Source organism: Maniola hyperantus, chromosome 19 (genome assembly GCF_902806685.2).
Source record: "Maniola hyperantus chromosome 19, iAphHyp1.2, whole genome shotgun sequence".
Taxonomy (NCBI): Eukaryota; Metazoa; Arthropoda; class Insecta; order Lepidoptera; family Nymphalidae; genus Maniola; species Maniola hyperantus.
This window is the reverse complement of record NC_048554.1, coordinates 4139151-4152231: the sequence shown is the minus strand read 5'-3', so window position 1 is coordinate 4152231 and position 13081 is coordinate 4139151.

Sequence of the window (13081 nt, the reverse complement as noted above, 5' to 3'; positions counted from 1 at the left end):
TCTATAGAGTTGAAGGTTCTTATGAAGCTGCAAATGTTCATGGGCGGCGGTAATCACTTAACATCAGGTGACCCGCCTGCTCGGTAGCTCGGTATATAGGTATACCTGTAAACGGAGATAAAACTAGGATAAATACTTTTAAATACTAGGAACCAAAATATGTCGTTAAACCACGAAATAAGCTTAAAAGTTAAAATCATTAGGAACCAAAATCTTATAATAATAGTAATAAATGCTTTATATTCAAGTAAACTTTCAAAAGCGCTTTCGAATCGTCGGATGCATCTACCACTGGTTCGGAATGCCATAATCCGCTTAATTTGCTATAATCCGCTGAAACAGACAAATCAAATATAGTTTTAGGGGGATGCGTAGGGTAGCTGGCTTTTCCTGCATGTTTAGCCGTGGGAGGGCGGGCGGTGCATATCGCATGCTGCATATTGCACCATACAGATTTGTCTGTTTCAATGGATTATAGTAAATTAAGCTTATGGTTCCTTGTATATCATGGACACAGAAATCCTACAAATTAAATCCATGTTCCTCTAACTTTTTTAGTGATTCGATATTAGGAATCGAACTTCTTTGTCAAGATGTGCAAACAGAGATTGCATATTGTGTAGACTTATTACTTACTAGCTGATGCCCGCGACATCGTCCGCGTGAATTTACATTTTCAAAATCCCGCGGGAACTTTTTGGTTTTCCGGGATAAAAAGTAGCCTATGTGTTATTCCAGGGTATAAACTATCTCCATTACAAATTTCATCCAAATCCGTTTAGCCGTTTTTGCGTGATTGAGTAACAAACATCCAAGCATCCACACTTTGACATTAAATTTTATAATATTAGTAGGATTAGCCTATTATTATTATTATAATTTTTCTAGGAATTTCCATCCCGATTCCCAACCGTCTGCTATCGCCCCGTCTTTGCGTAATTTCACTTTAAGCCAGAAAAGCTCCGTCTCCCAGACATTAACTATTAAACATCCATTTATTTTGATAAGGCCTTACCTTACTGCTTACAAGAAGTTTAATCCTGGAACTATCTCAAACAGGCTTAAATCAAGTTGAGCTCGTTCAGACAATTGATGGTTCCGTTTGAATAGTCGTTAAATATTGACTACTCAGCTGGCTTCAATAGGATTTATTACGTAACTAGCTAATGCCCGCAACTTCGTTCGCGTGGACTACATAAATTTTCAACCCCTTTTTTAGCCCCTTGAAATCCGTTCTTAAAATCCTTTCTTAGCGGATATCTACGTCATAATAACTATCTGCATGCCATACAGTCCGATCCATCTGTAGTTAACTGAGTTATGCATTGATAGATCAGTCAGTCAGTTACATTGTCCTTTTAGATATTTAGCTTGAAATAGGTACCTATACCTACCTAGCTTACACTTACACATGGCTTTTGCTTTTGAGCATTTTATGGGCCATAAAAGACACAATGCTTTAAGCATCAACTATCGGCGTTTTAATTGTAGACTCAGAGACCGATCAATAAGTGTATTTGCACACGGCGATATAGTTTAATGTGCAGTTAAGGCAGTGTTCCGACCGCCGACGATGAACGAGAAACGAGTAGAACTAGAAACTTAAACGAGTTGGCGATCAGCGGCAAGCGAGTGTGTAGTTCCGATAGTTTTGTCGCCGTGCTATAAGCGAGTGTGCAAGTGCGACGAGTAATTACTCGCGCCACTCGCCCGCGGTCGCTTAGTCCTGTGCAAACCTGCGCGCGTTACACGTGTTCAAGCGAGCGAGCATCGCTGAACGAATATCGCTAAGGGAGTTTATTTTTGAAAGCTCGTCGCTCAGTGACAAAACTAGTAAAGCGAGTCGTCGCCGACAGTGTGAATAGTCAGAGAGCAACTTTTGATATGCATCTCTTTCGTTTACACGGAATGTACATTTATTGTGCGTTTCTTGAGAGAGAAAATCGCCGATGGTTAGTCGTTTTCTCGCCGGCGGCGGTCGGACCACCGCCTTTACCGCGTTAGTCGTAATTAAACTAACATACATACACACTAACGACGTAACTGACAAAAACTTGGCAAGAAATGGTTTTTTGAAAAATAAGGAGGACATATACAGAAATAAAATGATTTTTATTTTATTTCTTATGGTATTTGTACTTTAGATGCCCGTTTTTGCAAAGGAGTTTAATAATATAATGTAAGTCTGCGACCAGTATGCTGAATTTAAATATTCATAAATACTTACCATAAACCTCATTTAAAGTTTTAACCAGGACAACAATTATACTAATTTTGTAGCTTGAAAGCTACCATGAAAATAATTTTATTCCCAACTTGACTGTAGACAGTAGAAGAGTTATATACCTACTCAGTACAAGATATAAACAAAACATTTACCGAACACAAAATAAGATGCCCTAATTTTAAACTAAACCCAGCATTTGCCCGCAACTTTGTCTGCGTAGAATGTAGATAATAATAATAATTGTTAAACCTCATAAAATTTTCTAAATGGCGATGAAAATTGCTCTTAACCGAATACAGTAAAAAGCTTTGTTTTATATCTGCTATCTATCTATACTGCTTATACTTAGCTACTTATTGAACATTTTGCCTTATGAAAAGAACAACAGCCAAATTTGTTGCCAGCTTTCCTTAGAAAAATGTGTTTTCCGAAGCGGTGATAAAGGCTTGATTTATCATGAATCATACGCCAACGTAAAATGAAGAAAAATTTAAATTTAATTAAAAAAAACAAAGAACATGACGACGTCTTATGTGTTATTAATAAATTTAAACACACATATTTTGTGACTTGTACAGTTTCGTGTTTACGAGTAAGAAAATAGAGTACCGAAAATTTTCTCGCACAAGAAAACTTTTTAATGAAAGAGGCAAAGTTCTACCTACTCGCGAAAAAGTTGCCATAGCTGAGAACATTTGATACTAGCTATAAACAGAAGATCTACCTGCTTCACATTTTTTCTTTGTTATAACTTATAAGCTTTGTTATCACAATTTAGCAAATTACAAAGAAAAAGGCCTTCACCAAGGCTCACTATATGAAAATACAAGTAAACTGAATTAAGAATATTACTTCAATGCGATCTATGCCACCGAATCTTGCTGCTGCTGCGTCATAATATTATGAATTTTCAGCCTATCAGCTGAGGAAAGTGGAGGAACATGTGTGGTGGAGCCGCGCTCTCTAAAAGACCTATGTCCAAATGTAGACGTACCTATATACAGGGGGATGGATGGACGCTCTCCAAAAGGCCTATGTCCAAATGTAGACGTATCTATATACAAAAGGATGGATGGATGGATACAAAAAAAATCGTGACCGTTTATTACGAGAAAAAACATCTAAAATTTACATTTACACCTATTAGCTATACCTACAAACTTTGGCTAATTGTTCCCAACTTTCTTTTGGAGAAAATTATTCTCAAACAAACAACGCGGTCCCTTACTGTGGCAATAAAGCAAAAAACGTGCCACAAGTTCACGGAGCGGATTTAAATACTTTCTCACTTGGATATTTCCTTCCTTTCCAATCTTCAGAACATTACAACGTTGAGACATTACAAAGAACGAGGAATACCTATTTAAATGCGTTTCCTTTGGGACCATATTCCATTAATACGAATGGATAACATTAATTCTACTAACAAAGTCTAACCACATTGTCAGATATGGTACAGGATTTATTTCTACGAGTCTACGCTACGAGAATATAACTTTTGTTTTTATAGTAGTTATTTAATTTATTACGAGCAAAAACATCAAAAGTTTACATAGGCACCTATTAGGTATACAAATTTTGGCCAATTGTTCCCAACTTTCATCCCTTGTTTTTGGACAAAATTATTCTCAAACAAACAAGTGCGGTTCCTCACTGAGGCAATAAAGCAAAACGTACCACAAGTTCACGGAGAGAATTTAAATAAATATTGTCACTTGGATTTTCCTCCTTCCTAAACTTCAGAACACGTGTAACAAGTCTAACAACGTTAAAAGAACGAGAAATACCTACCTATTTATGAATTTCCTTTGGGACCATATTCCATTAATACAAATGGATAACATTAATTTTACCAGCAAAGTTTTATAACCACATGTCAGATGTCGTATAGAATTTATTGCTAATAAGAAATACAAGAGTCTACGCTACGAGAATGTGGCGTCCATTCTGGTATGAAAAAGATGCAAGTTTTCAAAAAGTTGCCTACAGAATCATAGATTAAGGATCGGTATCCGCTAAGCTTTAAAAAAAAATAGCGAGCAAACGAGCAGGCGGATCATCTGATATTAAGTGATTACCGCCACCCTTGAACATTTGCAGCACCAGAGGAACCGCCAATGCGTTACCGGCCTTTCGGGAATTTGTTGGTCCGCCTCTTGAATAACCCCATGCTGTAATCTATTTTTTTTATTATAATCAGAAATTCCCCTGATATTTGTATTTCAGGGTCCTTGAATAGGTATAGCTTGTACATATTTAGGAACACTGCCGAAGGGAGTTGGTTCCTCAGTTTTGCATGTGCATGGAAAAAAGGATTTGACAAACCGGGCGGACGCTCCGGCGGAGACCAATCTTTCTTTCTTTCTTTCGACCTAAACTCTGGGCTGGTTTCCGCACTTAAACGTTTCCGTTTGATGTGCGTGCTTCGCCCCTTCACGCCGAAGTCTTCACTCCAGCCATCCAGGCTCGCTCCAGAAACCGAGTAGACCGCCCAGGTTGCCGAGGGCTGCATGGAGTGAGGTTGGAGAACCCAAATGGCGTTCGCGTTGTTCTGTCACGCCCATGGAGTACTTACGTGCGACGGTGTTTCATCGACCGTTGTACATTACTTCCTGCCACGTACTGTACTAAAGTAGCCTAAAGTTTAATATCCGTTACTGAAACTATCGAATAATATTCAAAATAAATACAGTCAGTATTCTTGACACCTGCATGCCTGAGAGTTTTCAAAGGTGGGTAAAGTCTGCAAATCCACACTGGGCCAGCATGGCAGACTGTGGCTTAAACCACAAAAGGGCCGGAGACGGGTTGATCATGAAGTAACTCCAATATGCACTTGGCTCTGGCGCGTGCATAATTATTTTCACCAGTTAAATGAAGACAACTAAATTTTTTTTAAAACCATAACAACCCTACTTGGTAGATGGTATTAGGTAAGTATAGGCCGGATATTCCCGATATAATAATAATTATTTTTTTTATTCTTATTAATTGTACAGGTCTCTTACATTTCTATCTCGTTAAACTGGTGGGCCAGTTTGTTGGCGAGGTGGCGCTCGCTTAATAACGCTAACGATATTTATAAGTTAGATGCACTAGAAAGCTTATAAAGAGTTGTAGTACATAAAACTTGATTAAATAGCCACCAAACGATGAATTGATATCAAGTAATTAAAGTCACTCGCCCTTGTTGGAATTCCTCTGCGAAAAACGAAATGAAAATAATTCTCATTCCTCTACATGTTTTAGTCTTAAGCACAACAGAGATAATGAAAATCTAGTTCCTCAAATTAAAACGGAGAATGGGTCAAACGTACTTTGAGTTGGGGGTAGGGAGCCATGATGGATCTCAGGAAAATCTATTCAATCCTTGATTTTCTGTTTCCTCGGATCAATTTTATTGTTTGTTGATTACAATTTATCTACCATCCAATGTCCTAGAACATAGAATATATTATAAATGTTACGCGTTTCAAAATTTTTTTAGGGTTTCGAGTTAGCTTCGAACGCAACGCAACGTAACGCAACGCAACGCAATGCAACGCAACGCAATGCAACGCAACGCAACGCAACGCAACGCATGGCAAGGCAACGCAACGCAAGGCATCGCATAGCGACGCGACGCAACGCAACGCAACCCTTAAGGGTGGTAAAATATAGGATGAAAGTTTGTAAGGGAAAGTTTTGATTATTGCCAACTTGAAATTTAGAAGGTAGGCTCTTTTTAAGGGGGTTAGGGTAGTATCAACTACAAAAAGGTTTCACCACCAAAAAGACCTACCTTTTCCTACTCCTAAGGCGGTGAAATGGGGGTTGAAAGGTTATGTAAAAGTCCTATGTTTTTGAAGTTAGAGATACAAAAATCGGCGTTCAGTGGCCCTACCGCGGTTGTTTGACAGCTACAATGTCACGATCGCAATCATCTCTGATTGGTTAATGCTCGCTCACTATTGGCCACAATGCATTGTTGCAACAAGAATCGCATAAATTCAGCCAATCAGAACAATTGAGATTGTAATAATGATTGATGCAGGTTTTAGACAATCGCCCTACTGGTGTTCTGGGTGCCTTAAGGTGAGACTGAGTGAGTAGATAAGTGAGGCCTTTTGCAATTTCTGATCTCATGAGAAACCAGAAAATTTACGCCGACGAAGTCGCGGGCAACTGCTAGTTACTTATCTGTACAAGTAGGGCAATTGTTTTTTATTTATTTATTCAGGTTCAAGATTGCAATCTCACCTGGTGGTAAGTTATGATGCAGTCTAAAATGAAAACGGGATAACTAGTAAATAAATAGTGCTGCATTGTAGTAAATAGAGTATTTCTAAATAGTTTATCTGTAGGTAAATAAAGCTTGTAAGAGAACTCGTGAATCTAATGCTGCCGCATGTGTAAGTATACGACTGTCGAATCAGTTTCACGCGCTGTTGAGCACATCACTGAGGGAAGCTCCAACGATCCATGCTTGGATAGTGTTGGATACGAGCTTGTAATCATTTGTACAAGTAGGTTACTAGTTATTAAATAATGTTGTAGTGTTGTAAAATAGAACGGTGATGACGTCCGCCTCCTTTTGGGTGGTAAGGTGTTCAATCGCGGGTACGCGCCTGTAGCTTTAGTTATGTGCGTTTCGAAACAAATAAGATACGTACCTATCACTTGCTTTAAACGGGGAAATAAAACTTCGCTGGGGTAAGTAAACTCTCAGGCATGCAGATTTTCACGCGATGTTTTCCTTCTCCGTTCAAGCAAATGATATTTTAATGCTTTAAGGCCCAAACGCACACGCTGCGCTGCGCGACGCGACGCGACGCGGCAGCGTCGTAAAGCGCAGCGTGTGCGTTTGGACATTTGTACGTATAGCTACTCTGTGGTATATCTCCGATAAGTTAGAGTTGCATGCCCAAGATCGAACCCCTGACCTACGAATAGGAGACGAAAGGCTTAACCACTAACTACAGTTATGTAACAAAAATTACATCCAATATTGATCGAAGTCCAATCTAGTACTTAATCTTAATTGCCTTCAATTTAATAATGTACAAATTATAATGGTCTAAGATCCCGCGTTAGAAATATCTACCCTGATCTATTATTAAATCGTGATAAAGAGTATAATACTGAATAATGTATACATTGATACATCGTTAACAGGTTGCCTAGCGAAATCACGTGTCCATGGTATTAAACAGTAAAAAAAATGTAATCGATCAACTTCCTTGATTAAGTTATTTATTAAAATCGAGCATCAGCTGAGAGAATAGACCCCAAGAAGTTAAAACATAATGATTGCCAACTTTCCCCTCTGCGCAACTGGGGTTACGATCTATAAACAGATAAATAAGCGTTATTAATATACCGTCATCTGTTTTTAATCGAATTTTATATCAAACGAAAGATTATTTTATTCCCAATCCAAGCGTATTAGGTTGCCTTATCAGAAAAGCAAAAATAAAAAAATTACATCTTAAATTTAGGCAACTATGAAAATTATGAATAAGTATTTAAAAATCTTTTTGATAAGGCAACCGAATACGGTTAGATTTGGAATAAAATAATCTTTAATTTAATGTATAATTCGATTAAATAACAAATGAGGGTACCTACTTGTACTTATATTGATAACGCTTATTTATCTGGCAACCCCATAGTTGCGCGAAGGGAAAACTAGGCAACCTTTGTATTGTCAACTCCTTGGGGTATAATCTTTCAGCTGATGCTCGACTTTAATAAATAACTAATAAAGGATGATGATACAAAAAAAAATTAACATCATTGGCAAGTGATTTAGCTGGGCAAACTATGTTCAATGTATCAATCTACACAGTATCCATACTATCCCTACCATCAATACTATCCATACTAATATTATAAATGCGAAAATTTGTCTGTCTGTCTGTCTGCTAACTTATCACGGCCCATCCGTTTAACCAATTTTACACTACAGAGATAGCTTGCATCCCGGGGAAGGACATAGGCTACTTTTTATCCCGGAAAATCAAAGAGTTCCCACGGGATTTTTAAAAATCCGAATCCACGCGGACGAAGTCGCGGGCACCATCTAGTCTACCATACTTTCTCTATCACAATTAAATAACAGATGAGGATAGATATTCCTAATATCGGATCTCTACCTATAATAATTCCTCGACAAAACCTTTTTAAACCCTCCATTAGAACCAATAGGGCCCACGTCACGAAAGTTGTTCCATAAATTATTCATCAAAATACACAAAGGAAGTAAAGCCTCCATTATGAGAGCAATATGGAGTGATAAAATTAATTTAGTTCATTCTACCCTCAAAATTCAAATTAAAATATAATATTTTCTGGCACGGTTCAAAGAAAACTGATTATTAATTAACAATTTATTTTGGTACACAGGGTGGGTATACATAGTAATTAAATTAATTTAATTATAATATTATGAGTTCACTATGTCTCTTTTAACTTTCATTAGGTACCTACTTATTTTTCATTAAAAATATTACAATGAAACTTAAAGCTAGCCTTATATACAAACTATACAAATCATGCCAGCGTCGAATGGTGGCAAGAATACTGGCTGCATTTTCGCCAGGCTGATCCATTGCGCAAAAAAATGAACCGACCCTTATTACTTATTTATTATTATTTAAATTGAGTAAATCTTTGCTGCTAATAATATCATGTTATTATACCTAATGTTGTTTTTGTTTTAGTACCTACCTACCCATCCATCAATATCATCTCATCATAATTTCCACCCCTCGGCCGCCGACTATTGAGCATTTTTCCTCCTCCTCTCAAAATAAGAAGGGTTTAGGCCTTAGTACTTCACGCTGGGCAAGTGCGGATTGGCAGCTTTCACACACCTTTGAGTACTTTACGGACAATTCTCGGGCATGCAGGTTTTCTCACGATGTTTTCCTTCACCGTTAAAGCAAGTGAATAAATATTTAATTGCTAAAAACGCACATAACACCAAAAAGAAAAAGATGTACCTCGTATCTACAATCTACATATACCTACCTAGTACCTACGCGAATTACCAAAAAGTTAGAGGTGCTTGTCCGGAATCCACCGGCCTGGATCGCCATAATATGAAAAAAATCCATACTTAATATAAATGCGAAGGTGTGTCTATCTGTCTGCTAGCTTTTCACGGCCCAACCACACGAGTAGATATAGACCAGAGGGGAAGCTTCATACTAGCGGCTGGCTGTATGTTCACTCACTCTAGCGCAGCTCACGCACACCACGACGTGTCACGGACGCTCCGTTTGCCGCCAATCTGGGCGCACGGAGCGTCCGTGGCACATCGTGGTGTGCGTGAGCTAGTGTGAAGCTTCCCCTCTGGTCTATAATATCTACTCGTGTGGCCCAACCGTTCAATATTATATAAATAATACACAAACAATGTATAATGATTAAGTATTATTTTAGCATTTAAACTACCGTGAGTGATTTCCATTCTAAATAATATCTGTCCCGGCTGTACTCACGTGTGTAGTCGACGTTAGCCCGACTAGTTTTGAACCCATACGGGGTCCTTTTTCAAGGGAGTCCGTCCACACGTGAGTACAGCCGGGACAGATATTATTAAGTATTATTTATTAACACGCAAATGGAAATGTCAGGTACTCCAAGGTTCCATCCAAAGCCCTTAGAGAATTATCAGGGGAAATTAGGTAATATCAAAAATCGACTAAAAATTACCTTTTTAATAATCATCCCTCAATCCCTGTCAAATTTAATTTAAAAAAGTATCCCAACGGCAATCACGGCTGGAATGTTTAAATTACCTAAATATTTAACCCAGTACGCGACAGGTCGAAATGGCCATGGGGGATATATATTATTATTTAACATTTTTTTCTTGCTATTTGGTATTTTTACCATTTATGCTGAAATAAAGCTAAATAATAATAAATAGAGCTTTTATTTAATAGTAGGTAACATCGCCATCTATACGAATTCGCTTGAACCATCTCGAAAAACGGAGTGCGAGTTTACTGGTGGCATTTTGTGATCATACTCATACACAACCCATCAAACATAGAACCTTCGAAGGTTCTAAACAGTTTGGAGTCTTGGTAAGCCATATCCATATTAGTCGCGCGCTATTTATGTGTACTGTAGAGTGTAGATTAATAGATTTTGTTAGCTGATACCCGCAGGCCGCAACACATCCGCGTGGATTTAGGTTTTAAAAACCGGCCAGGCTCGCGCAACGAGGGTTCCGTACTACAGTCGTATTTTTTCGACATTTTGCACGATAATTCGAAAACTATGATGCATAAAAATAAATAAAAATCTGTTTTAGAATGTACAGGTGAAGACCTTTCGTATTATGATACCCCACTTGATATAGTTATCTTACTTTGAACATTCAAAATATTAATTATTAGTTCATGACCACAATTTAATCATTTTTTTGTGTGATGTAACCACAAATTCACGGTTTTCAGATTTGTCCCCGAATGTCAGCTATAAGACCTACCTACCTGCCAAATTTCATGATTCTAGGTCAACGGGAAGTACCCTGTAGGTTTCTTGACAGACCGACAGACAGACCGACAAACAGACAGACAGACAGACAGACAACAAAGTGATCCTATAAGGGTTCCGTTTCTCCTTTTGAGGTACGGAACCCTAAAAATCCCGTGGAAACTTTTTAATTTTCCCGGATGAAAAGTAGCCTACGTTCTTCCCCGGGATGCAAATTATCCGTGTACAAAATTTTGTTAAATCGGTTGAACGGATGGGCCGTGAAAAGCTATCAGACAGACAGACATACACACTTTCGCATTTACAATATAATATTAGTATGGAAGTATGGAAGACCCCCCACTAGGTGGACGGACGACATCAGACGAGTCGCAGGGAGCCGCTGGATCCAAGCGGCGCGACCGTGGCGTGTGGAAGTCCCTACAAGAGACCTATGTCCAGCAGTGGACGTCTATTGGTTGATGATGATGATGATGATGGAAGTATGAATTTAGCCTTTGGTTCCTTTTTGGTTCCGATTTCACTATAATATTTTTATAATTTCCATCACTTTATTCCTAAACAACAGACCGTAAAACGAATATTGATTCCTGGTAATGAGCTTTTGCACTGACAAGCGCGTAATTAAAAACTGTTCAAAATGCGCCGGCAAAGGTTTCATTCATTAATGATGATTTCGATGTATGCGCGCTATAATCGGATTTCATTTTATCTCCTTAAATTACATTTTTGTTTTTTGTTTTTATGGTTTCCTCATCTAAATATATAAAAGAAAAAGGTAACTGACTGACTGATCTATCAACTCATATACTAATAATAAAACCCTAAATCCACGCGGGCGAAGCCGCGAGCATCATTAGTACCCACCCTTATTATAAATGTGAAAGTGCGTTTGTTTGTTGGTATATTGGTTAATGGTTTGTTGGTTTGTCCTTCAATCACGTCGCAACGGTGCAACGGATTGGCATGATTTTTGCATGGGTATAGATGAAGACCTGGAGAGTGACATAGGCTGCTTTTTATCCCGGAAAATGAAAGAGTTCCCACGGGAGCTAGTACTTAATATGTCCGGTCCTTTTTATACCAAATGGTACCTACCATCGCAACGTTTGAGACGATGTGATTCCGTGGCATGTTGCGCTACGAATAAAATGAATATAATACTTATTATCTTTAAAAATGCAACTCTAACATCATAACCTCCTTAACAGAACTAACCATGTGACCCTAGTTTACCCTCCTCGCCTCCTTTGTGGTGGCGTGGTGGTACGGGCGGTAATTAAAGAAGGAAAAAGGTAGACTTGATCTGATCCATTTTCTCTGAAACCGGACGACTCGAATTAAGTCTGTTAGAGTTTGGTCGACGTTTCCTCATTAGAACCGCCCTTTCCTTTAGCATTGCTCTCTTCTCTTCCTTTGCCTCGCTGTAGTTAGATGAATTATTGCTGAAAAGGGGGAAATTCCTAGGCATATTTTATGCTCCCTACGCCGCATTTGTAGGGTTTCGTACCTACCTCGAAAGAAAAAAGGAACCCATATAGGATCACTTCGTTGTCTGTCTGTCTGGCGTGTCTGTCAGGAAAAGTGAATCGAAACCTATAAGGTAAGTAGGTACTTCGCTTTGACCTAAAATCATGAAAGGCAGGTACTTAGCAATGTCTTACAGCACAAGTAAAGGAAAAATCGGAAAACCGTGAATTTGTGGTTCCATCACAAAAAAAATTGTGTTCCCGAAATAATTAGTTAACTCAACCACCGCTGTCCGGCATTTATACTAAGTCCCTACGTCATAAAAGGAACTATTGTCAAAATTTAAATACTAATCCAATCCAATCTAACATCCTCCTCCGCTTTCCTTATCTACCCGCTTCTTCAGGTCCAGCGAGCTGCAGGCTGAATTTCAATACCAGTTGAAAGCAAACGAAACTCATTTCACTTCTACGAGGAATCCATAAATGCGAAACCAAAGGTTTCCGAAACTACGCGTGAAATGCTACGAGTATGTGACAGTGAGATCTGTAGCGATTATTTGGGGAATGGCTTATGATCCCATTGCCGAATGTGTTTTGTAATTAATATGTCACCGGACTTTATCCTATTGACTATAGAGTCCATTTTGGCGTCACAAATCAATTACCAGAGGTGTGAGGAACATTTTCAGCATTTCCTTTGTAATGTAATCGTTTGTAACTTCCACACCGTAAATGTTGCTTGTTCTATCAATGAAAGTGTATTAGTTTCATAGTACCTCTGTGGTATCACTTTCATAGAGTACCTAGGTACCCTTGTACACTTACGACATTTTAGAAATTGATAAGTAAGTACTCTCCTACAAATTTTGTTTCACTAAGTAGGTAAGTGTCG